We start from the raw sequence: 27,282 nt of genomic DNA on the forward strand, positions 1-27,282 counted from the left end.
ATTTAAATTTAAATTGACAGTGATATTAAAGTATTCTTATTATAGTGTAAGTTCAATTGAAATAATGGGATTTACTTCTGAGAAACCAAGTTTAAATCCTAATGTAAATGAAATGCAAAGACAACTCAGGCACCTTTGAATTGTATACCAGAACTAAGCACAAACTGAACATTCATGTTATTCCTTTCTTTATTACCTAAATTCATTTTTCTGAGTTGAAATTATATTTACTAATTTGTGCTGCATATTGATTGGTTTATATCATGGAGTTTGAAGTGCTTGTGGGTGCTTTTCCTTATGAGCGGAGTCCTGGAACTGGCTAGCGATTCTTCTGGAGCAGGGATCCACTTCCAGTGCAATCCTAAACAGAGTTACTCCAGTCTAAGCCTATGGATTACACTGACATTAACTGGAGGCTGGGATCTGCCCTTCAGGGTGTCAGAGTTCAATTGTATGTATGCAACCAAAGAGACTCCATATTAATTCTTTCAGTATTCTAAGTGCTTTGTTCACAGGTGCCAGGATGTTCCCAACAGCTATCTCACAGAAGAGGATTGTTTTGGCTATCGCTTCTCCAACCTTGGGAAACTTTCGCTTTCTCAGCTTCAAAGAGATTGTTTTGAGAACTATGGGGGGAGGTTGGGTCTGCTGGATGTTGATACTCTGTACCTTATGCTTTGCCTGTCATTCGTAACAACACACGTGTACCAGCCTGGATATTGTATCTGGGCCCGTGGACTATAATGAATTATTTCTTCAGTAAACTTTTTGAAAACAACGGACTTTTGTCTGATTGCAGAAGGTAGTCTGGAGTATAGACATTATCTAGCCACAGTTCTGACATTTTGTTATGAATGATCTTGTCTCCCAATGCTTTCCCATGCCTGTGATGACTGGCATTGTTTCAGTAGTGACAGGATTCATGTTGGTGCCATCCATTTGTTCAAAGATGACCGGAGTTTCCAGCTCTTTAATGGGAAGTACTAATCCATTTACTAGGGCTGGTGCAATAATGTCTCTAGAGCAGCCCGAGTCAATGAGAGCTTGAACACGAACATGTGTTTTTCTTTCTGGATTGACCAATGTTACTGGTATGAAGAGTATGGACCCATGAGGTCTGTTCAAAGTAGGAACCGACTGATCTCTGATCTGCCGTTTGGGTCCTTTTATGACAGATCCATTTCGTTTCCCGAGGCAGGACTCTCTGGATTCTCCTCCCCGATTAGAGCTGTTGAATCATAGTCCATGACTTCTTCTAACTCTAACCCTCTCTCGGGAGGATTTCTACAGAAAGTCCCTCTACCCCTCGTTCCTCTTGGGGCTGGCATCGGGCGGGTTGGCGCCGGTAGAGCAGCGGGGGCTGGGCGCCTTAGTTGGAGCGGAGGTCTTTGCACAGGCCGGTACGGACATTGCGCCGCAAAGTGACCACTTTGTCCACACTGCAGGCACAATCCTTGTTGCCATCTAGCATCTCTCGCTCCTCTGGAAGCATACCCAGTACCCCTACTTCCTCTCACCAGTACTGAAGAGCGCCTTTGCCCAGTATTTTGCTGTTGTTCGATTAAGCGCATTTCATGCATGCGATTTTCTACTTCGCAAGCCAACTGAATCCACCCCAAGAGGGTGGGGGGATTATCTTGCATAAGGGCTCTGTCCAACAATTTGGGATTCATGCCTTGTTTAAACAGGATTATTTTGGTGGACTCCTCGCACCTTGGACATTTGGCGGCCAGCTATCAGAATTTTGTAACATAGTCTCTAGCCGACATGCTGCCTTGCCTAATAGCCTGCAATTCAGTCCTAGCTCTTGTTTCCTCTAACGGATCTTCGTATTGGGCTCGTAGCGCATCTACTAACCCTTGAAGAGTATTCAACTCGGGGGCCCCTATATCATAAAGACCTACATACCAATCCGCCGCTTTTCCTTGCAGACGAGATCCTAAGTGTTCGATTTGGCTGGCTTCGTCTCCGAACAAATGTCCCCAACGGTTAAAAAATTGTAAGGCTTGAACTAGGAAGAACCCTAGTTTGGAAGGATCCCCATCGAACGTGGCTTCCAATTTCACCCACCCCATTTGCAGTTCCGGGGCTCGAGCGACCGGTGCCGGTTGGGGGTAATAGTCAATTGGTGCCGGTTGGGGCTGTGGCGGAGAATAATGGGGCCCCGGTTGAGGTTGCAGAGGGTACTGGGGCCCCAGTTGCGGTTGCGGAGGGTAATGGGGCCCCGGCTGAGGTTGCAACGGGGGAGGCCCCCTTGGCACTGGTTGCAGAGGTGGAGGGGGTCCTCTAGGTCCTGGCTGTAGCGGTGGAGGAGGTCCTCTATGCGTCGGCTGTCTCGACAGCGGACCCCTTGGAGTTGGAAGTCGCTGTGGAGGAGGTAATCGAGGGGTTCCCCCAGGTATGGGCTGAATGGGCAGAGGGGTTATCTGCGGCCCTGGCATCGGGGGGTGCCGAGGAGTGGTGCCTCTTGGTATCGGAGCCACAAGTCTCGGTAAAAACAGTCGTTCTCCCGTTTGGTTTATCGGTACTATTTGCAGCGGGACCGTTATTGGTGTGTCTAGTGGTGGCCCCTGAGGCTGATTCGTGGTTGGCGTATCGGGGTCCCTCGAGGTGGATGCTGCGAAGTACCCCCAGACTGGGATGAGGTTGTAGGAGGCTCCTCCAGGGGTTGTTCCTCTACTTTAACACATGTTCATGTTCAAGCTCTCATTGACTCGGGCTGCTCTAGAGACATTATTGCACCAGCCCTAGTAAATGGATTAGTACTTCCCATTAAAGAGCTGGAAACTCCGGTCATCTTTGAACAAATGGATGGCACTAACATGAATTCTGTCACTACTGAAACAATGCCAGTCATCACAGGCATGGGACAGCATTGGGAGACAAGATCATTAGTAATTAGTGCCACTGCCAAATATCCGTTAATTTTGGGAAGCAGATGGTTGTGGGATCACAACCCCTACATAGACTGGGCAGTCGGGAGCATCACTTTTTCCCATGATACTTGTAAAAATCACCGATGGAACCAGAATTGGGGCAACAACCCAACCCTCATTGAGCAAGCGCTTCTGACTCAAGAAGAAATCAACCAAATACCTAAACAGTACAGGGCATATACCCAAGCTTTCACAGAAGAAGAAGCCAACTCTCTACCTCCCCACAGGAGGACAGACTGTGCTGTGGAGATATTACCGGGTGCATCTTTACCAAAGGGCAGACTGTATCCCATGAGTCCTAACGAACGTGAAGAGCTTCACAAATTCATTGATACAAACCTTCAAAGAGGGTTCATCCGACCAGCTAATAGCCCGCATGCTGCTCCAGTACTTTTCATTAAGAAGAAAGATGGAGGACTAAGACTTTGCACAGACTTTAGAGGACTAAACGCAGTGTCCTCCAGCAACGCCTACCCCATCCCACTCATCCGAGATTTATTCAATGTCGTGGCGCAAGGTAAGATCTTTACAAAATTGGATTTAAAAGATGCTTACTTCCACGTTCGTATCCGAGCAGGCGATGAATGGAAAACCGCTTTCAATACGCCCCTCGGTCAGTATGAGTACTTAGTTATGCCTTTTGGCCTGGCCAGGGCCCCTTCGGTTTTCATGTCCATGATCAATGAAGTATTGCATGAATTTTTATACAAAGGAGTAGTAGTGTACCTAGATGATGTCTTAATTTATTCAGAATCAGAAGAAGAACATGTAGAGCTAGTGAAAAAAGTACTGACTACCCTAATGTGTAACAAATTGCCCATTAAACTGTCCAAATGTGAATTTCACAAAACAGAACTCACTTATCTGGGATATTGCATCTCTAAAGATGGTCTAAAAATGGATCCAGGCAAAGTACAAGCCGTACAAAACTGGCAAACACCCACTACCCGCAAAGAATTACAATCCTTCTTGGGGTTTGCCAACTTTTATAGAGAATTTATAGCGAACTTTGCTCAAATCACTCTTCCCCTAACCGAACTGTTAAAAACCAAAGACAAGGGGGACCAAGCCAAAAAACCAAGTGCCAAATTGTCCTGGACACCAGAGTGCCAAGCGGCGTTCAATCACCTCAAAACCCAATTCATTTCTGAACCCGTCCTCCAACACCCCGATGAAAATCGCCCCTTCATAGTACAGGTCGATGCCAGCGACACTGCAATTGGAGGCATCCTCTTGCAGAGGGGGGAGGATGATAAACTTAAACCTGGTGTCTTCCTATCTCGAAAATTCTCTGAAGCAGAAAGTAATTGGAATGTTTGGGAAAAGGAAGCTTTCGCTGTAAAAGCAGCACTTGCTGCTTGGAGGCACTGGCTAGAAGGCGCCCTTCATCCTTTTGAAGTGTGGACAGACCACAAAAATTTAGAAGCCTTACGCAGTCCCAGAAGACTAAATGCCAAACAGCTGCGTTGGGCGGAATACTTCTCTAAATTCAATTTCACTTTAAATTTTTTGCCTGGCAAAACTAACTTCCTTGCTGATGCTCTATCACGCATGCCCCAGCACAAAAGCAAGAGGGAGGAGACAATAGACACCGTCTTTTCGCCTACGCAATTAGGGGGAGTGGTTACAACGCGCAGCCGCGCAACCCAACCTCCCCAACCCGATCAAGGGTGGAGACTAAAACTGAAAGCTGAGGTGGAAAAGGAGGGGGGGAACATACCCAAAGAAAAATTGCAACAATCTGAGCAAGGGGAATGGCTTTGGGGAGACCGCTTCTATGTACCCAGCAGTTTAAGGAAAGTATTACAACGCTGTCACGATGCCCCTACGGCTGGACACTACGGATACTTAAAAACACTTCATTTAGTGCAACGACAATTTTGGTGGCCGGGCATGCGCAAAGACATTTCTCAATATGTAGCGTCATGTCCCATTTGTCTTAGTGCCAAATCCCGCAAAGGCAAACCGCCGGGACTGTTACAACCTTTAGAAACGCCAAGCAGACCATGGGAGACAATATCCATGGATTTTATCACCCATCTACCCCCCTCCAAAGGTCACAATTGTATTTTGGTCGTAGTGGATTTATTCTCCAAACAAGCTCATTTCATACCTTGCACCACTATACCTTCAGCTCGAAAACTAGCGGATATCTTTCTAAAACACATTGTAAAACTGCATTCTTTTCCATCAAAGGTGATTTCGGATCGCGGCGGACAATTCATTGCCAACTTCTGGCGGGAGCTTTTACAAATTATGGGAATTGAACAAGGTTTAAGTTCAAGCCATCATCCTCAAACCGACGGACAGTCCGAAAAAACTAATCAAATCTTGGAACAATTCCTCCGCTGTTATATCAACTTCCAGCAGGACAACTGGGTTGATTTGCTTCCCCTAGCAGAATTCTCGTATAATAACAGTGTGCATGCCTCCACTGGAGAAACTCCCTTTAAAATCGTTTATGGCTTCCACTTCAAACCCTTCCCGTTTGAAGCGCTCCCCCCTCCTACTTCAGCAACCAAGGATGTCTCAGACTGGTGGGGGGAAGCTGCTCAACACTGGACTCTAATTAAAAAGCATCTAGACAAAGCCAAACAGGATTACAAAAAATACGCCGACCGCCATCGTGTGGCCGAATGGGAACTACAACCAGGAGATCTCGTTTACCTCTCCACAAAAACTTAAAAGTAACTCAAACAAGCCGCAAGCTTGCTTTAAAATTTCTGGGACCCTTTCCTGTTCGTAAAGTAATCAACAAGGTCACTGTTGCCTTAAATTTGCCAAACAACTTGCGCCATGTGCATGATACCTTCCATGTCAGTCTCCTGAAGAGGGCCCCACCAGCAGACCAGTGGCACACTCGAGCCCCTCCTATCCCAACCTTGATCGATGATCAAACCCATTATGAAGTACAACACATTTTGGACTCTAAACTTAAACGAAATCAACTATTTTATCTTATCAGATGGAAAGACTTTGACTCTGGGTTTGATGAATGGGTGCACTCTGTACATGTTCATGCTCCTAGGTTAATCAAAGCATTTCATACTCGTTATCTGCATAAGCCTGGGGGGGGCATCTTAGAGGGGGCAGAATGTCAGAGTTCAATTGTATGTATGCAACCAAAGAGACTCCATATTAATTCTTTCAGTATTCTAAGTGCTTTGTTCACAGGTGCCAGGATGTTCCCAACAGCTATCTCACAGAAGAGGATTGTTTTGGCTATCGCTTCTCCAACCTTGGGAAACTTTCGCTTTCTCAGCTTCAAAGAGATTGTTTTGAGAACTATGGGGGGAGGTTGGGTCTGCTGGATTTTGATACTCTGTACCTTATGCTTTGCCTGTCATTCATAACAACACACGTGTACCAGCCTGGATATTGTATCTGGGCCCGTGGACTATAATGAATTATTTCTTCAGTAAACTTTTTGAAAACAACGGACTTTTGTCTGATTGCAGAAGGTAGTCTGGAGTATAGACATTATCTAGCCACAGTTCTGACACAGGGCAGCACAAAGATCTAGGTCCTAGTCTGGGGTTTGCTAGTTTGAGTCTGTACATTTAGCAGAGACACACTGGTCCCTATGAAGTGGTTGGACCATCAATACCCTCTTCTCTGCCTAGACTTAAATACCCTGAAAGGAAAAGCAGCCTTGCCTGTTCCAGCTATTGAGACCCAATCCTGCAACATATGCTAGAGAAGTAGCAGGATCATGGACTGCAAGTCCGGCACTTCTTTGCCAGTGTGCTGCCTCCTCAAGGGCCTGCTGTCTCCATTGCTTCTGTTAACATTATCAAGCGGGCTCCTCTGGAAACCACAAAGCTTACAACGATCAGGGAAAAATCCACTGGAGATGTCAGAATTCAATATGCACAAAAATTCATACAATATACTTATTTGAAACATTTTTTTCTATTTTGATAAATTTTAGAAAGTGCAAAGTGCTTGAAGTTCTCTGTAAATATAATAAATATGGATACAAAAATAAGTACTATTCAATGTTCTTCTTGTCAATCAACCAATTATTGACACTTAATTAACTGAATTATAAACATGAAACTACAATAGTAACATAACCTAAAGTCTAACTGGTGAAGAAGCATTGTAGAAGAATCCACAAGGTAAGTAATACAGTCACACAATAGTTATTCACGGTCTTTTTCTTATTTTTCTATGTGATGCTATTCCTGAAGAATGCTCTTGTTCCAATGAAAAATATTTGTTCAAAGTGAAGGTCTTCTCAGGATGTTGCTTCTTTACCAGTTGGATTTTGGGTTATGATACCTATTGTAGTTTCATGTTTATAATTCAGTAAAGGGGAGCCAAGAAAGGACTTAAAACAGCTGCCAATCCGAATGGGTGCCAACACACAGAGGCCTAATTAGGCTGAAGACACCACCCCCGTGTTGCCAATTAATGGCCCAGTGAGGCTGAACGCCAGCTGAGGCCTGAAGGTGAAGGGATGTAGCAGGCGAGCATTAACAGAGCAGGGGAATAGTCCCACTGCCATGGGTGCTGCCATGCTAAAGACCTGGTAGGCTGCAGGCCTGGTCCCTCACATGAAAAGAGGGGAGGCCACATCAAGTACCAATAAGGGGAAAGCACATCTCAGTGGTCTACTGTTGCTGCTGCTATTGCAGTGGCCAACCGCTGAGATTCAAGGCACGCCAGGCTGAAAGCCTGCTAGGCTGAAGGCCAGTTAGGCCAAAGGTCTTTTGTTTGCAGGCTGGTAGGCCTAAAGACAAACAGAGATTCTCCCACAGAAAATTAATTCCATTAACTGTAGATTTTCAAAGAATCTATTCAATAAGTGTGAAAGTGCAAAAGTTTGAAATGGGAATTGGGTACATCCAGTGAATAACAGATGCAAGCAAATGATATATACTAACATCAGCCCTTGAGAAAGCACATGGTATGAAATAGGTGGGGCTAGCGGTCTGTTGTGCGGTGCCATTGCCAGCAGCGTCCCATGGGCAGAGTAGATATCTAAAACACAATAAGAAACACAGATTGTGTAAGACTATTACTTACTTCTGTTCCAGCAGGAGCCTTTGGTGAAGATTGTTAAACCTATAAAAAGAACGACAACGATTTAAAAAAAAGTGAATGAGAACAAGTATAGGAATTTACATGGGCTGTACCTTTAAAGAATATATTATGTGGTTAAATGTTGATGATTGTAATTTTAATCTATTTATTGGATTATGAACTTTTGTATGGACTATTTATTTATTAATTAGATTGTAGGCACTTTTGCACTTTCACACTTATTGAATAGATTCTTTGAAAATCTACAGTTACAGTATTCATTATCTGTGGGAGAATCTCTGTTTGGCTACGAGCGTTTTCAGCCAAGGGATCCTCTTTGGTTACAGTACAGCTAGGCCTAAAGCCTGTCGGCCAAGGGCCAGATAGGCCATAGGCCTACTAGGCTGAAGGCCTGGCCCAATAGGCCCTGCTGAAAAACAAGTGCCCTGCCACTAAGAAAGGAGATTAGGCGGATGGCAAAGTGCAGCTCTGTGATCCCACAGCAGTCACAACTTCTGCTACTGCTGAATGTGTTACTGAGCACATGGCACTGACTGAGAGTTCTGAGAGGCAGAGCCACCTTATAAAGCATCTGGCTCCGCCTCCCTCACAATGCCTGGATGCCTGGGAAGTAGGGACTTCCCCTTACTCCTTCCAGAGCAGCAAAGGCTGGCACTTGGCCAAAGCAGCCAATGGTTGCCAGGGTTACCATATTATTTGCATCCTTCCTGCTGTTGATTGTTTCATTTTGATAACCAGACTAGCCCAAGTGTTTCTAGTTCATTCTGAAATATGTGTCATCACAGGAGAGACTCATCAAAGGATATGAGCATCCTGAAACAAACTGTAAATATGTGACACAAGAGAAGTTTCAAGTCTCTTAGTTCCATCATAACTGCTCTTGTTCAAACCCTACCACTCAATGCTTGATCATCAGATGGAAGAATAATTTGCAGGACTCACAACTTTGTCCTTTTCCACAAGGCAGAGATTCCACCTTTAGAAAACTAATACCTGCTCAAAGATATGGAGTCCACTGCATGTTCCTTCAGCATTTAAAGTCAGTTTTGAGATGGAAAAGAGGATGTCAAAAGGAAAGAAGTCTGGAGAAAATTTTTGCTACATTCCTTTTTATGCGAAGAAGAACATCTAAATCTCTAAATCATCTAAATGACAGAATTTTTTCTTTTATGTAACCATGAATTTGAAAAACAAGACTCAGTTCAGATCTAGGATTTTAGACAATAGTTTGTCAGATGAATTCAGTGCATGCACATGGATTGTTTTATTCATTTTCTAAGCAAATTCAAAGGGTAGAGCCTGACATTGCAAAGCTTCTCATACTTTACTGATAATGACATTTACATAGTTTAAGAATTTGTTTTTGTTGCTATTCTTTTTAAAATAGCACTAAATAAATCTTTTCCTGCTCTACAATTCTGTACAGTGCAAGATGTGAAACTTATTTTGTTTTATTATTGATTTTTGTTGGTCTTATTCCTAGTTGTCCCACTGGTTTTCTTGTTATTTTTATTACTTTGATTGCTTAATATAAGAATCTGTATCAGAAGCAAATGTGCTGAGCATACAAGTTGCTTGTGTACGTGTATAATTTTGGTGATCTGAGGAAAGAGAGAGAGCTTGATTGGAGATTAGGCACCCAAAAAGATGTATCTCTAAAATGAACCAAGAGGCAGAGATAAGAAATGCCTAAAATTATGAAGTAAGAGGGAACAAGGGCAGAGTGTGCCTGTTTTGCAAAGTCAAAGGGTGTTAGCAGTATCATGCATATAGAATATATATTATACTTGTGCAAATTTTTCCCTACAAAATCATATATTTATGGATATTTAATAGTTTGCAGAGTGCCTACATTTTCTCACCTGTTCACTTGAGGAAATGTAAAGGTCACTAATTTAATAACCTTTTTTCCTCTGCTAATAGTGCAAATGTACAAGGAAGTAAAATCAATGAGGTGTTCTGTTCCTAATTCTGGTTCCCCACAGATGGGTTCATAAATCAGAAATGTTTTGCTAGGGCCCAAATAAAAATATTTAAAGAAAAAAGGGAAACCAACAGGCAGCACACGCCATTCTTGCTATCACTTTAGAATTTGCCGTTTATTTTTCCTACCACAACTGTTGTTCCAAAAGGAGCTTATCATGTCTGTTTTTCTGATCTCATGGCAATCTGTCACCAAAATCAAAGCTTAAATACTCTGTGAGTTCTAAGAAGAATATTCAGTGAATAGTGACCTTTTCAGTATTCTGCTTTGACTGACTGTCTATTCTAGTCACAAGTTGTGGAGACTGTAAACAGGGGACGATGGGAATGGCAAGCAAATCAAATTACAGAATACTAAAAAAGGTCAAAGCAGTACCATTTATTTTACCTTTCACAGAACAGATGAGGCAGAAAAAGTTGTACCTCAGACTGATGACAAATTATATTGAATACAGTAAATGCTACCAATTGCAAATTCACTTTTCTGTCAAATAGTTGTACTAAGAGGTAGGAGCTGTAATATCTCATCTCAATGCAATCACTTGGAGGTAGAGGTGGGCATGGACCTCATAACGGACCTAATTTCCCCATGGATTCACCTTGTTTTTTGTTCGCAAACACGCGGGCTGTGGACGCGTGTTCTTTTCACGAAAGCGATGAACTTTGGGGCAGTCTGTCCATCTGTCAGTTGGCCCATTATGCCAGGATTCCCGCCATTGCCACTCAATCAATTTCCTAGGCAACGGTGTGGAGTCACCTTCCCTTTTTGGAACACACCAGTCTCAGCCCAGGAAACCTTAATTGGCAGCTCTGTCAGCCAAACAGAGAGCACCTACTAGCGTTTCCTATATAAGAGAAAGCGCACAAAGTGTGGCTTCAGTTTGCGGGGCAAACCCCAAAAAAGTTTCCTTGACTGTCCCCTCAAAGAGTCCTCCTTTCCCTCCCCACTCCAGCCCCAGAGCAGGTTTTCTGCTGCCATGAAAGGGATATACTAAAACAAATGACAGCATTGCCCGTTGGAAATCACGGGAGGCAGGAATGCCAATTTACTTACATGGGGTCCATAGAAATACATTACAGCAAAAAGGGGGGGGGGGGCAAATAAAATGTGGAATGGATTTTCCAGAAAGGTCTCTAGGCCCAGATAAACTATACAGGGACTGGAAAGACAGGCCCCACAGTGCAATGACAGCCCCTGGAAATAGCAGAAAGGCTCTGGGACTGGAATGACAGGCCCCTGAGTGGAGTGACAGCCCCTGGGTGATGCTCTGTATTCTTGGTGTTTGGGGGGGCAATCAGTGGGAGGGCTTCTAGTCTCCCTTCCCCACTGGCAGACCTCCTGAGGACACTTGTTTTTTTGGCCACTGTGTGATACAGAGTGTTGGACTGGATGGGTTATTGACCTGATCCAACATGGCTTCTTTTATGTTCGCATGTTCAAAAACCCTCTGGGACTGAAATGGCATGCCTCTGAGTAAAAAGATGGTCCCTGGGAGTAACAGAAGGCCTCTGGGAGTGGAATGACAGGCCCCTGAGTGGAATGACATTCCCTAGGAATATCAGAAGGGCTCTAGGACTGGAATGTCAGGCCCCTGAGTGGAATGATGGTCCCTAGGTAGAGAAGAACTGTTTTGGGACTAGAATGACAGGCCTCAGAGTGGGATGACACCACCTGTGTGTAGCAGAAGCACTATGGAACTGAAACGACAGGTTCTAGAGTAGAATGACAGGCCTTAGGTGTAGCAGAAGCATTCCGGGTGTTGAATGACAGGCTGCAGTATGGAATGACAGCCCCTGGGTGTAGCAGATGTGTTTTGGGACTAGAATGACAGGCGTCAGAGTGGGATGACACCCCCTAGGTGTAGCAGAAGTGCTCTTGAACTGAAACAACAGGTTCCAGGGTGGCATGAAAGCACCAAGGTATAGAAGGATTCTGGGAGTTGAATGAAAGGCCTCTGGGTGTAGCAGAAGTGTCCTGGGACTGGAATGACAGACCCCAGAGTGGAATGACAGCCCCTCAGTGTAGCAGCTGTGTGTTTGCTGCAGGCTTTTCCCCTCCCTTCCTCCCATCCTGATGCACATTTGATCCAAAGTGGCAGGGAAGCTGCTGGGAGGGGATGAAGCATCAGCATTTTAATGCTTTCCTAGTTTCACTAAAAAAAAAAATCAAGAGTACAACAGGCTTAAAAAGAACATGTTTTTCCCCAGAATGCCGCTACCAATTGCCTCTCCAGTGGGCAAGGGACAGAACAAACAGCAAATACTGTATGGGTAGGTGGGCTCTATCATTGCAACATTGCCACACTTGTAAAATATTTTTTTAAAAAACTGATGTCAGCTCCAGCCCCCACAAAATGTGGCTCCAAACAGACACATCTGAACTCATCAGCAGTCACCAACTCGCCTTGAGGTTGTGTAGTGCAGACTGATGCTACCTCAAGCTGTTTCAGCACCAATCAATATGAATGCTCAGCATCATCAGCTTAAAGTGTGCCATGCAGAATGGACCATTGTGCTTGTGGGCACTAAAGCACCAGGTAACATTTTCAGATACCCATCAAGTGTTTTAAGAAAGAGGGGCCAGGTGGGACTTTTGCCCAGCAAGGCTACTGATCAGCTGTGCGGATTTTTAAAATCATTCCTTTGGTAGAAGCAGCCAGCACATTAGAAGACCATCCACCCATCCATTTGTGTGTGTGTATGTGTGTGGGGGGGGGGGAGGGAGAGAGAGAGAGAGAGAGATGACATCAATCTGTGGGGTCAGCTTCCTAGATGCCTGTGGACCCATACAATGTTTTGCAACTGACAAACAGAAGTCCTTTGGCACCAGATAGACCAACCACAGTAACCCCAGCATAGCCATCCCTGATTTTTTTTGAGTTTTTAAAATTCCTTTGTTTTTCTTTAAATGTTCATATTACAGAGGTAGCAATAGATAATTCAAATTACAAAAATATCAATACAATAGAATAATAAAATATAACAGTGTTCTAGAAGAAATTAAAATTGAAGATAGAATACACTACAATAATGTCAAAGGAGTTTAGCCTACCAGTCATCTGTAAAATCCCAACATGCTTCAGAAGGAGGTGAGCACCTGGGGGACATAGGAGGGAGGTAGAATGTCATGTTTAGAGATGAGCACGAACAGCATTACAAACTGAAAAAACCCACGAACAGCCCGATCGGTTGTTCGCAAACAAGCTGTTCGTGAGGCCCCACTTCAAACGACCTCATTTGTTGCGTTAGTCAGCCATTCATCAAGCCAGACAGACTGGTGCCTTTCAATCAATTCCCCTGGCAACATAGGCATGGACTGTCTGAACTCCTTCTGGCTTTAACCCCTCGAAGTAGCTTCCACAGACAGTCCAGTTTTTTTCACTGTCAAAAGAAAATGACAGGAAAGGGAGGGACCCATGGATCCCATGGAGATTCTCCCTGCCACTCTCACAGTGGGCCACAGCAGCCAGGCAGGACCGGCTCTCCCTGTGTGAGAGGGACGGGGAGAAGCTCCCCGCCTCTCTCGCACCGGACTGCAGCAGCCCGGTGTGAGAGGAAAGGGGAGAATCTCCCCACTCATCTCGCACCAGGCCGCAGCAGCCCAGTGGCATCCGCTATCCCATGAGAGAGGGACAGGGAGATTCTCCCCACCCATCTCGCATTGGGCAGCAGCAGCCTGGCGGCGCTGGAGTGGGGCAGGGGGGTGGGGGTTGTAGGTTGTTTAAAAGGCCCTGCTGCTTGCAAGTGGCAGGACTGGACCCTTTAAACTATCAGCTGGCACGCAGCAGGGGGGAATTCCCCCGCCACCTGCCATCTGATAGTTTAAAGGGATCTTTAAAGAGCCATGAACAACGAACATATTTGTGAACAAGTCATGTTCGTCAATGTTCGTTGTTCATTGTTCGTGGATGGCAATGAACAATGAACAGCATGTTCAGGGTTTTTTTCCGTTCGTGCCCATGTCTAGTCATGTTTGCTGACGTAAATCAGCAGCAGAAATCAGTTTTGTGTGAATTTGGCTTGAGAGTCCTCAGTATCAGATTGTTTCAGACCTTGTGAGATTTTTTCATATATAAAAAGCTCCCATAATTTTTTGTGCCATATTTGAATGGTGGGAGAGCAATTGTCTTTCCATTTAGCTGCAATGACCATTTTTGCTGCTCCTAACCATCCCTCTCAAATGTGTGAATGGGCATCCCTAAAAGGAAGTCACTGGTATGGACTGGAGCAGGGAGGGGTATGTAGTAGATCTCATCCATTCTCAAGAACACAGACAGGGGCAGAGTTGCTGAATATTCTAGGCTTAATTTAACAGCAAATCATGGAGAGGTCCAGTCAATCGGGTGGCTAACTCCCTCTGTGAAGTCTAAGACCTCTGACTCTGCAAGGGGCTCTGCAAGGGGCCTGGCAGAGGAAGCCATACATGTGGCTGGGGCGGGCTTGCTGGGTGGGAAGATGGGCAGGATAGGATCCTCCAGGAGCTGGACAGCAACTAGTGACTTAATAGAACAGCAGTATCTGCAATGGGCATGCTACGGCCAGGATTCACAACCTACAGTGATGCAAAATGGAAACACATGCAGTGATGGTTAACAGCACAGATGCTGTGCCAGCCACAGCCATATGTTTGTTAGGAGACTCCCTGAGGTGCATGCTGCTGCCATCCAGTAGACACCTACCAGTTCTATGACAAATCACTCTGCTAGGGCAGCAACTTGATCCACTGCTGCACTGGTGCACCCCTACTTACACAAGCATTTCTCAGAGATATGCTGATGTAGCTGTTAGCCACCTCTCTAAATGTATTTGCCCCTCCTCAGGATTGCGCTGTAAATCCAAATATTTATGAAAGTCGTGGATCCCATTTTAAAAGAGATACTCTTCTTTCTGGTCACATAGAGAAGGGATTGACTTTCCAAAGGTGGACATTCCTGTGCTACATGCAAAGAAAGGAGTTTTTTTTAGAACTATGTCAGGATATGCAGATTTAATAGCTTAATTGATTTAAACTCATACAAGGTTCCCAGTAAGATATCTTTAATTGGTCATTGGTATTAGAACTCTCAAGCTGGTTTTGACATTTTTCCCCTGATCATTTATTCCCATAAATTATTTCTTAAACCCCTTGGAATAAAGTGCATAATTTATAAGAGCTGGAATCAAGGATGAAGACTGGCAGTTTTAAAAATGATGTAATCATGCTTTCATACCCAAATAGCTAGCTTTTCAAAATCAGCTGTATACTAAGCCCCCTTTAAGTACAAAAAAGTGCATCATGGATTTTTTTGAAAAAAATTAAAATCATCTATTTTTTCAGGTGAACGCAGTTCATTCATTGAAGACATCTAGCCTTTAAGCAGTACCTACAATTGTAAAATTCACAGAAACCATCTCTATTTAATTGTTCTTAGGTTGGTGCCTAAGAACAATTAAATATAGGATCCTCAATCTCCTTCCACTTGCATAAAGGCACCTTTGGTTGTAAAATATTTACACCAATCCCCCCCCTCTTCTTGCACACGTAAACATTGTACTTCATTCTCTTCTTGAGGATTCACCACAGAGGAAGGTAGGAGGTTCTATTCCGTAAGTGCAGCTCATTGAAAGCAGTGGGACTAAAGTCAGACACAGCTTCAGTAAGAAATAGTCATACTTAACTTTAGTTGGATTGGTGCTAAATAGAGGTGGGTATGAACCGAAATAGGAACTGAAGTTCATCACAAACCAGGCCAATTGGTGGTTTGCAAACTGGCGGTTTGTGGGAGATCATTTCTCGCGAATTGTGATAAATTTTACCCGATTTGTTTGGTTCATATTTTAGTTCATCACTGCAGACAGCCTGGTGCTGATCAATCAGTTTCCTAGGCAATGGGGAGGGGGAGGGGCTCTCTGCAGACCCTCTGACTTGGAAGTGACATTTTCACGAACTGAGCAAACCAGTTTGCAAACTGGAGCAAGTTTGTGGTTTGTGTTAATGAAACTGCACAGTTCAGAATTTTCCTGGTTCGTGCCCATCTCTAGTGCTAAATTGCTTTTTCTTTTGTAGTAAGAAATAAGTTGTCTGACAAAGATTGCCTTATAGCAAGACTGTGAAGAATATCATTAATATTTCTGTTTGGAAGGTGTGGAACTCTGTTTAGAACCCTGAACAGAAGCATCTCCAGCTTATGCCAGCTTTGGACCTGGAGTTAGTTTAAAAGCTTCTCTTCCACCTTTTTGATATGAAGTGCCAGCAGCCTAATTCCCTTTTGGGTCAAGAGAGACCCATCTCTTGTACAGACTCAGCTTGTCCCAGAAAATTTTCTAGTATCTAACAATTCTAAAGCTTCCTTCCTGGAACCACTTGCTCATCATCAGCCTCTCTCAACAGTGCGTGACATCTGCATCCTTTGCATAAGGCACGCAAGTCACCATGTCGGCAATGTAGTTATCACAGACCCTGTTCTCTATATTCCTAATAATTAAACCACGCACTACCAAAAGCCCACCTCTATTCAATCTCAGAGGGAAATCCTTGGTACAAGAGGATATTATTTATTTATAACACTTATACCCTTCCTTTCTCAGTCAGATGCAAAACAGCTTGCATGGTTCTGTTCTCCTCCATTTTATCCTCATAAAACCTTGTGAGGAAGGTTAGACTGATTGTGTATATCTTGCCCAAGGTCACCCATCAAGCTTCCATGGCAGAGTAGGGATTTGAACCTGGGTTTCCCAGATTCTAGTCTGACACTTTAACCACTATACTACATTGGCTTTCCTGCTAGGATCATGTTGACAGCACACTGTACTTAGCATGACACCTTTGAAACTTGAGACCCTTGATCTCCATGACAGCAGAGGAGGTGGCAGCACAGGACTCGGACAGTTCTAGTAGGTTCCTGGTATCATTCACATGCCTCTCTATTTCTCTCAGTTCCTCCAGGTCAGCAACCCCATCCTCAAGGGAACAAATCTTCCTTGAAAACTAAAAGTGACATTCATCAATCACACACCCACATTTCTATCCAGTGGGCAGATATTACATATGGCACTCTTTTCATAGCTGGTTTTTTTTTCAGTGTTATAGGATGAGAATAGGTGCTTACCCCAAACTATCCAGAATTCTGTACAAAGAAATTCAGTATGTTATACTCTTAACTTCTTTATCCCAGCTCTGAACTTACACAGGACCCCCACCAGTGCATTGTTGTTTAGAGAAACTTTGTCTCTATGGTTGCCTCTTGCTTCTCCTCAAACTCCCTCACTAAATTTCCACATGTAACTACCTCTGTGAGCACTTCTGTTCAGATGCTCCACAAGCTCTTGCTTGATTTCTTGTAGTCATGGTGCTGGAGAGTGCCCTCAAGTCATAGCCCAGTGACAAAACAGCTGAGCCTGGATGCCCAAGCCCTGTGCAAAGTATGGGAGTGTTGAGCACCATGTGAGGCAAGGTGAAAGGGAAGACACTTGGATCGAGGCCCATGTGAGGCAGGATGAGGGAGTGGTGCTGGCTCAAGCCCTGCATGAGATGAGGGGGAGCTGCCTGAGTCAGGCCCTGTGTGGAGGTGGAGCTCTGTGCAAGGTGAGACAGATGCTGCCTGGCTCAGTCTCCGTATGAGGCAAGGAAATAGGCACCCAGCCAACTGGTCAAACAGGCTGCCTCTTCCTTCTTCTTTCTCTCTCTCCTCCCTTTGTGACAATGAAGCAGGGACAGGTAGATTGCCACTTCTTCTCTACCTTCTTCCTTTGGGAGGCAGGGCCAAGGCAGACAGGGTGAGGAGACCTTTCCCAGGGTTTTTTAGTCCAGCCTGCCCCTGTTCAAAGGATAAATGGAGAGAGGAGAACAAAGTAAGCTGCTTTGGGTCACCATTGTGGAGAAAGGTAAAAAAAATTGTGGAGAAAGGTGGGGTAGAAACGAAGTAAATAATTTAAAAGCCGAATATGGGAGGCATAAAAATGAAGATTTGTGGGTGGGTTGGTGGGAAGGAGAGCAGGAAGCATGGAAAGGGGAAGATATGCAGGTTGCTGCAAGGAGAGAAAGAGAAAATAATGTGGATAAAATGAATACAGAGCAAAATGAGATGCCTCTCACAAATCCTTGCAGGTTCCCCACTGTGCAACTTGACTGGGTCCAGCCTGGAAACTGGCACCACACAACTGTGTCATATTTTTGGGGGAGATGTTGCCAGGGATAGGGAAAGAGGGAAACATGAAGATAGAGGAGTAGATAAAGGTTGGTAGGCTGGTGGGTGGGAGGATAGAATGAAGCAGGAAAGGGTGAGAGGCTATGGAGGCTTTCAGGGAAGAGAAAGGGGGAATAGTGGAGGAGGAGAAAATGAAATGCCCTTCACAAGTCCTTGCAGGTTTCCACTTGTAAATGACCATTTAAGAAATGCTGATGCTCATTGTTCTCATTTCTCTGAGTTCTGCTTCCTGGATATATATTCAGCTCAGAACTATATATATATATATATATAAAACATGTTAAAAAAACAACTTAACTGATTAAGGATTTCCCTATTATTTCCTTTTAATTGAAGAAACAATTCCTTAACTGATCTACAATATGTAGTGAATGCACTAATCAGTGTGTCATCATGAATGTCACTACCATAGAATCCTTAAATTCATACAAAACATTTCCTACCACAGTGCAACACAGAACTGTGCCAAAAATCAATCTTGCGTTTTGCCCAAGTCAAGAAATGTATGCTGTTTACATACAATGAAGTTTTCAGTACTGAGCTGTCCTTTGGAAGGAATGTCTCAAATTAAAAATTCTCAGTTTAATATTTGATTAATGAATAAATTGATTAACATTTTTACCACAGGGAGCAAAAACTCAAGAGCATGTATATTTATCTGTATTTATTAACTGAAGAACAAAGGCACACGGTAAAATACAGCCAATAGTGGGTAACTTTACTACAGGTGATTTTAGTCACTCAAAACTAGCAAGGAGAATGTTGCTCCACTGACAATTCCAAAACATTTCTGAATTTGGGAACCAGCTGAAAGGTGGGAGGCTATATTCAGTGTTTATATTATCACTTTAAAATACAACTCCAGGCCTTACTATGTTTTGTCTCTTTTCTTTTGCAATGCATTCATTATAATTCTCATTTTATATAATAGTAAACTGCTTGGTCCCTACATGGATAATGAAATCAACCCAATAGGATCACCCACAGACACAGCATGGGTCTCTATTTGGTGACCTCTCTGAGCAAGTAGAACAATATGACTTTGTAAATTACCCAAAATAAATAAATCTAAATAACTGGCCTGGTGAGAATTGAAAGAGTTTCAGAAGGGACTAAATGTTAAGGGCTGCTGACTGTCAATTAAAAGAACATGTGAGAAATCTCACAATAAACAGGATGGGCCCTTCTTAGGATGGTGAAAACCACAAAATCAGGCCATCCACAAAGAAGGCTGTGAATTTGTTTGTGGGAGTCCCCACATATGTCTACAAAATACGACCTTTGGTGTACTAAATAAAAGGAGGAGGATGACAAAAATGACCGTAAATAATAAAAACTCTTCAGATGGATAGGTCATTAAGGGTACTTGAGCAACAAGTAAAGGAAAACCAGGGACAGAGGGAGCAATCAGATTGTTCAACTTTCCAAGAGCTTAGAGAATTTTACAGAGAAGATTTTGCGTACAATTTCTACATTGTCTCCCCAACAAAATACCTTGTGGGCTTCTAGCTTGTTTATCTTACATGTAGCTTATCTGCTTTGCTATTCATTTGTTAGCATGCCACTACTGAGTTATGGATCTAAACTAACTTGGCAAAAGGTGCCTCTTCATCTCACTTTCAAACTCTAACATCTTGATGATATTGCTGTTCATGATTTTACTTTCTTGGAATGAAGGGGCTAGTAAAACAGAAACTTTTAAAATGATTTATGTGCATTATAGTAAAGGTGCATGGTGAAATTGCTATTCACTGCTGTACATAGAATGCATTTGAGATCTGCATACAAATTGAATTTTGGTCAGGTTCTCAGAGTAATTTACAAGAAATGGAAGAATTGCACAGAAGAGCCTTCTGCATTATGTTGCATGTAAACCTTCATTGTTATTCACCCAATAACATGTTACTGGGGAAAGTTTCACACCAACATCTTTCTTCATTGTTTAGAGGGTTTTAAGACCTTCTAAACAATGTAGAATGATGTTGGTGTGAGCCTTTCCACAGTATCATACTGATTGTTGTTCAAGGGAAGGTATTTATTCTACATCCACAGCTTACACTTGAAGTTAATGTGTAGATAGGAGCATCTAGGTGCACCCTCATATGAAAATACTAAGGTTGCTAGTTCTTTCACATAGTATGCAAAAGTTTCACTTTGTTGTTATTGGCAGTTTTATATTTAGGTTTCTTGGTTTGAAACTATAGTTATGTGAAGCCTTTATACTAACACAGTAGAGTAACAGCAGAGTCATTTAGGCAGAAGCATTTAAACCCTTAAAACGTGCATTAATTAGTCTTCAGACAAAATCATAGAAAGATTCGACTTACAGTTTTGTTGAAGTAGATTCCTTCCATAGCAATATCGTGTAGTAAATGAGAAAGATCCTAATCTAAACAGTTACATTTCCTAATTCTAATTCATAGAGAGATCGGCGAGAAGTGGTTTGCTAAAAGCGGAAGTAGAAAGTCGCCATCTTGAAGAAGGGCAAAGCTGTGGCTCCAAAGAAAACGGAAGTAGGCCATCTTTGAGGAGGGTAAGGGTGATTACTTCAATATAAAACCATAGAGAAAGGACGCCCGACATTTTGGACCGCGCAAGCATTAACTTTTAAAAAATAAGCTGAATCAGGACATTTAAAATTAACAGAAAGGAGCAAATTAGCACCACGGAGTTGAGGAAAAGAGTGGACTCGTGGGAGCGAAGTAGATCTAGCCCCACGATGTCGAAGAAGGAGTGGCAAACCGTGCTGCAGAACTTGGACAAAAAAGTTTCAGAAGGAAATAAAGAGCTTAAAGAAATGATGCAAGAGAACTTCAAAGATTTTAAAGAGGCACTCAAATCGGAGATGGCAGAACTCACAAAGAAAATTGATCAAGTACAGAATGAACTGCAAGCTACACAGCAGAGAGTAAATGTAGTAGAGAATACAGTTGACACCTTAGTAGACGTGCAGAGAACAGAGATGAGAGGAATGAAGGGAAGAATGGCCGAAGCTGAATGTAAACAAATGGAAAAACAACTTAGAATTCACGCAATTCCGGAAAAATCCCTCTGTGAAGTCTAAGACCTCTGACTCTGCAAGGGGCTCTGCAAGGGGCCTGGCAGAGGAAGCCATACATGTGGCTGAGGCGGGCTTGCTGGGTGGGAAGATGGGCAGGATAGGATCCTCCAGGAGCTGGACAGCAACTAGTGACTTAATAGAACAGCAGTACAGAAAAATCAGCCCAAGAACAGATTTCAGAAATTTTGGCAGGTTACCTGGGAAGAGAGGAAGAGGAGATTGCAGCTCTCCTGGACGTGGCATACAGAATTAATTCAAAATTTGCAGCACAGAGGAAGTTATCAAGAGATATGATTGTGCAATTTATGACTAGAAATATAAGAGAGACAATTGTAAGCAAACAATTCCAAGAACCACTAGAAGTCGATGGAAAGGTGGTGAGAATCATGAAAGAATTGCCCAGATCGGTGTTGGTGGAGCAGAAAAAATACAGAGAGCTGGTCCAAATGTTAAAGGACTTGAAAATCAGATATAGATGGGAAATACCAGAAGGACTGGCATTCGAATTTGGTGGAACAAGGAGGAACATTAGATCTGGACATGAAATGGAAGTTTTTATTAGGGACAATGAAAAGGACTTACCAAAAAGTACAAGAATGTGACCATGGAGTGTAAAATTATATCTTGGAATGTAAACGGACTAAATTCACCTTGTAAACGTAAGGCTATTTTCCATTGGCTTCTAAAACAAAAATGTAATATAGTATGCTTACAAGAGACACATATTAGAAAACAGGACTTAAAGTATTTAAAATTGACAAAATTGGGAAATGAATTTGCAGCTGCCTCCAAAAAGAAGAAGAGAGGAGTTGCATTGTACATAAAGGAGGAGCTACAGCCAAAACTAGTTGTAAGCGATGTAGAAGCCAGATATCTAGCGGTGGAAATAACTTGGAACTCAAAAAAGATTTTGGTGATTGGAATCTATGCACCGAACGGCGCAAAAGAAAACTTTTTCAAGGATTTGCAAGGACAATTAGATGAGTTGACTTATGACCAAATAATTTTGGCGGGTGACTTTAATGGAGTTACAAGCTTGGAAGAAGACAAGAAATCTAAAATTGCACAGAAAAAAAGAGGACTCTTGCCAAAGTCATTTTTTGCAATCAAGGAGCAGGAATGTCTGGAAGATGTATGGAAGAGACAAAATCCTAAAACTAGACAATATACTTTTTATTCTGCAAGACATTTTACATTATCAAGAATTGATATGATCTGGGCTTCCAAAGAATTGATGTTGTGGACTAGAGATGTGGAGATTATGCCTAAGGTAAGCTCAGATCATAACCCAATTATGTGGAGATTTGGAAAAAATATTTAAAAAAGAGGATGGAGGATAAATGAAGACTTGCTGCAGATAGAAGACAACATGACGTTGCTGCGAAAGGAGACCAAGTTCTTTATACAATACAACATAAATAAGGATGTGTCAACTCATAAGGTATGGGACACTTATAAAGCAGTAATTAGAGGAATACTGATGGACTTAAACGGAAGAGATAGAAGGAGAAAAGAAGGAAAAAGAAAGGAAATAATGGAAAAAATTAAAGCCAAAGAGATGCAACTTAAGAAAAGACCAGGGAAGAAGCGAATATATCAGGATATAAAAATATTGCAGGAGCAATTGACGGCAATGAACAACAAAGAATTGGAGTGGAATTTGAAAAAAATGAACCAAAAAACATTTGAAGGTGCAAATAAACCTGGCAAATACTTAGCTTGGCAATTGAAAAAGAGAAAAGAGAAAATCCGAGAAGAAGACAGAATATTATTGGACCAAACAGCCATCAGTAAAGCCTTCTATAAATTTTATGCAAAACTGTACCAGAAAAAAAACGTGAACAGGGTTTCAATAGAAGAATACTTGAAGAAAATGAAACTACCAACGATGTCGGAGGAATGGAAAGAAAAATTATACAGAGAAGTGACAGAGGAAGAAATAAAAGAGGCCATCCAATCAACGAAATTGGGGAAAGCACCGGGACCGGATGGACTAACAGCAAAGTTCTATAAAGTGATGGCTAACGAATTGGCACCTTTTCTGAGAGAGGTAATGAATGAAGTTATGCAAGGCCAAAAAATTCCTGATTCATGAAACGAAGCTAACATATCACTGATTCCGAAAGATGGACTGGACTTGACTAATGTTAAAAATTATAGGCCAATTTCGTTATTGAACAATGACTATAAAATATTTGCAAAAGTTTTGGCAGAAAGAATAAAAGGATGGCTGATGGAATTCATTGCAGAGGAACAGGCAGGATTTTTACCTAACAGACAAATCAAAGACAATTTAAGGACAGTAATAAACGCTATTGAATATTATGACAAGCATTGTGATAGAGAAGTTGGTTTCTTTTTCGTGGACGCAGAAAAAGCATTTGACAGTCTGAACTGGGATTTTATGTTTGCCACTATGGAAAAGCTGCAAATGGGAGAAAGGTTCATACAAGCAGTCAGAGAAATTTATAGAGACCAAAGTGCAGCGATTGTAGTGAATGAGGACTTAACTAAAAAATTGAAAATAAGCAAAGGAAGAAGACAGGGTTGCCCTCTGTCTCCATTGTTGTTTATTCTGGTTTTGGAAATAATGATGGTTCAAATACGAGAGGATGATACAATCCGAGGTATAAAAATAAAGGAATTTTCCTACAAGGTCAGAGCATTTGCGGATGACATAATGTTAATAGTAGAACATTTAACATTATGTCAAATAAATTCTGCTTTATTTTCTCTATTACCTTTGGCATGTTTTCAATTGGATCTTCCAACTGAAAACATGCCAAAGGTAATAGAGAAAATAAAGCAGTTTGGGGACCTAGCTGGATTTTATGTGAATAAAAAGAAGTCGAAGATACTATGTAAAAACATGACCAAGCAGAAGCAGCAAGAACTAATGGAGATAATGGATTGTGAGGTAACTAATAAAGTAAAATATCTTGGTATTGAACTGACTGCGAAAAATATAGATCTATTTAAAAACTATGAGAAATTGTGGATACAAATAGACAGAGACTTGATAAAATGGAATAAATTGAATTTATCATGGTTGGGAAGAATAGCAGCAGTAAAGATGAATGTTTTACCACGAGTGATGTTCTTGCTGCAAACAACTCCAATTATTTGAGATTCAAAACAGTTTGATAAATGGCAAAGGAAAATTTCAGACTTTGTGTGGGCAGGCAAGAAACCACGCGTGAAAATGAAAGTATTACAGGATGCGAAGGAAAGAGGTGGCTTGCAACTGCCCAATATAAGACTATATTATGAAGCAATGTGCCTGGTATGGTTAAAAGATTGGATAATGTTAAAAAAACGTAAATTGCTGGCCTTGGAGGGACATAAAAAAATATTTGGATGGCATGCATACATGTGGTATGATAAAGTAAAAGCGGACTCGATGTTTTTGCATCATTATATTCGGAGAAGCCTCTTCACAGTCTGGAAAAAATATAAGGTTTACATGGAAGATGGAATTCCTTCATGGGTGATTCCGTATGAAGTAATAGATCCGAGAACTGTCGACAATGAGCAGCAACGTCTAACCTACAAGGAGATAACACAAGTACAACATTCAATGCTAAGAATAAAAACAGAAGAAGAGTTGTCTCCTTGTTATGGATGGTTTCAATATAGACAGATCAGAGATCTTTATAACTCGGACTGCTTAAAAGGAGGTATAAGAATGGAAAATTCTGAACTAGAAGAAGTGATGCTACAAGAAGGCAAGAAAGAAATATCTAAGATTTATAAATTACTTCTGAAATGGCATATGGAGGATGAAACAGTTAAAACCCAGATGGTGAAGTGGGCAATAAACTTTCATAAAGAAATAACAATGGAGGCGTGGGAATACCTGTGGAAAAATACACTGAAGATTTCAACTTGTACGAATATTAAAGAGAATGTATACAAAATGATCTACAGATGGTACTTAACACCAAAGAAAATTGCACTAGAGAATACGAATATGTCAGACAAATGCTGGAAATGCAAAAAGCATGAAGGACCATTGTACCATATGTGGTGGACTTGTGAAGTAGCTAAGCAAAATTGGGGAGATATAACTGAAGTAATTAATGAGACTTTACAAATTCATATAAATAAGAACCCAGAATTGTTGCTACTGAACTTGGGGATGGAAGTTGTTCCTATGCAGTATAGAACATTGCTATTTTATATGACTACAGCGGCAAGACTTTTGTACGCGCAGAAGTGGAAAGTACAAGAAATACCAACCATAGAAGACTGGATTTACAAATTGCTGTACATGGCAGAAATGGACAAAATGACAAGGAAGCTTAAAGATTTTGACCTAGGACAATATATTGCTGATTGGGGGAAATTGAAACAATATTTAGAGAAAAAATGGGATGTGAAAGGAGAACTGTGGCCGTTTGAGAATTTCTAATGGGTGGTGTTGTAAATGGAGGAGAGAAGCGACTTTACCATTAAGGGGGAAATTTAATTATAACAATCTAAGCTAATTTTATGGATATATTAGAAAATTTATACTATACACTATAGATAATATATTATGATGTATGGTGTTAGTATATCATACTGCATACTATATTGGGATGTTATGATATGTTATATTATAATGCATGCTATGTTATATTGTATGGAATAGTATATAATAAATACTATATTGACAGTATATTTGATAGAGAATATGCATAAAAGAACTAGAACATGTTTAGAGTAAGAGATATTATGATCTATGTGTTGCAGATAAATATATGTTATGTTATATTACAATGCATGCTATGCTATATTGTATGGTATAGTATATAACAAATACTATATTGATAGTATATTTGATAGAGTATATGCATAAAAGAATTAGAATATGCTTAGAGTAAGAGATATTATGATCTATGTGTTGCAGAAAAACATAAGTGAAATAGAATTAAGCAATAAAAGGGGGTAAGGGTTGGAAAGCTGTTGGAAGTCAATAGGGAGGGGGGAGGAAAAGGGTGGGGAACAGAACTAATCAGATATGAAGGGAACGTATGTACTAAATTTGAAAATTCAAACTCACCAATAATTTTTTTTAAACTAACTGGATGGTTGAAAGGGACTGAAAGTAGATATGAAATAATATTTAATAACTACATTAAACAAAACATATTTCTTAACAAACAATGATCATGTATGAAGAATGGTGACAGAGTTTATTCTACCTGAACCAAACAAAAAAAAATAAACTTGCACAGTCCATTCAATACATTTTATATCAAGATTGTAATTTCCATGTCAGAGAAAAAATCATGTATGAAGCATCCTTTTGCAGACTAGTTTGTCTCAGAGTAGTATGTTTATCACAAAAAGAAACTTTGTTAACAGAAGTAAAGTTCATTGTACTGATGAATGTAATAAATGTGAAGAACATATACAGTGTCTACCCATTAATAAGGAATTACAATGTTGATTTTCTTTTTTTGCTGTTGTGAATTTCTTTTTTAATCTCTGGATAATCACCTGTATTATTTTAATTAATATTCAGAGGGTTGAGCTGAAACACTCCTGTTGCTGCCCTGTTTACCACGTGAAAAGCAGCTCAGTCCTGGGGAGAGGGAATGTGAGACAGACCAAAATGTCTGACCCACTTACCAGTGACAGTGCCACTGGACCACTGCTGGTTGCCATTTATTTCCTGATTATGTTCACCAAAAATGCTAGAGGGTGAGAAGCCTTAAAAACATTATAGCAACATTATATAGCCACCGAGATTAGGGATGCTGAAATACCCACTGGTTCAAATGATAATCTGTTCAATAGATGACGATCTGGTAATCAATGATGAGTTTGGCTGTTCCATCTCAACATTATTTTGCACACAACTTTATGGCAGACAAAGTTCTTTCCCCACACACAAATCATGTAATTACCTGACCTGACTATCCATGACCTACCATGCCGATGCTAAAGCCCCCAGAATTTAGGCGATGAAATTCCACCACAGCAATTGTAGTGCAGCTGCAAAGGTGTTCACAGACAGACATTCAAGGCATCTGGTAGATAGGAAAAACATTGGAGTTCACCTCATGATTGATTGTGGCTG

This window comes from Eublepharis macularius, chromosome 7, assembly GCF_028583425.1.
Source record: "Eublepharis macularius isolate TG4126 chromosome 7, MPM_Emac_v1.0, whole genome shotgun sequence".
Lineage (NCBI taxonomy): Eukaryota > Metazoa > Chordata > Lepidosauria > Squamata > Eublepharidae > Eublepharis > Eublepharis macularius.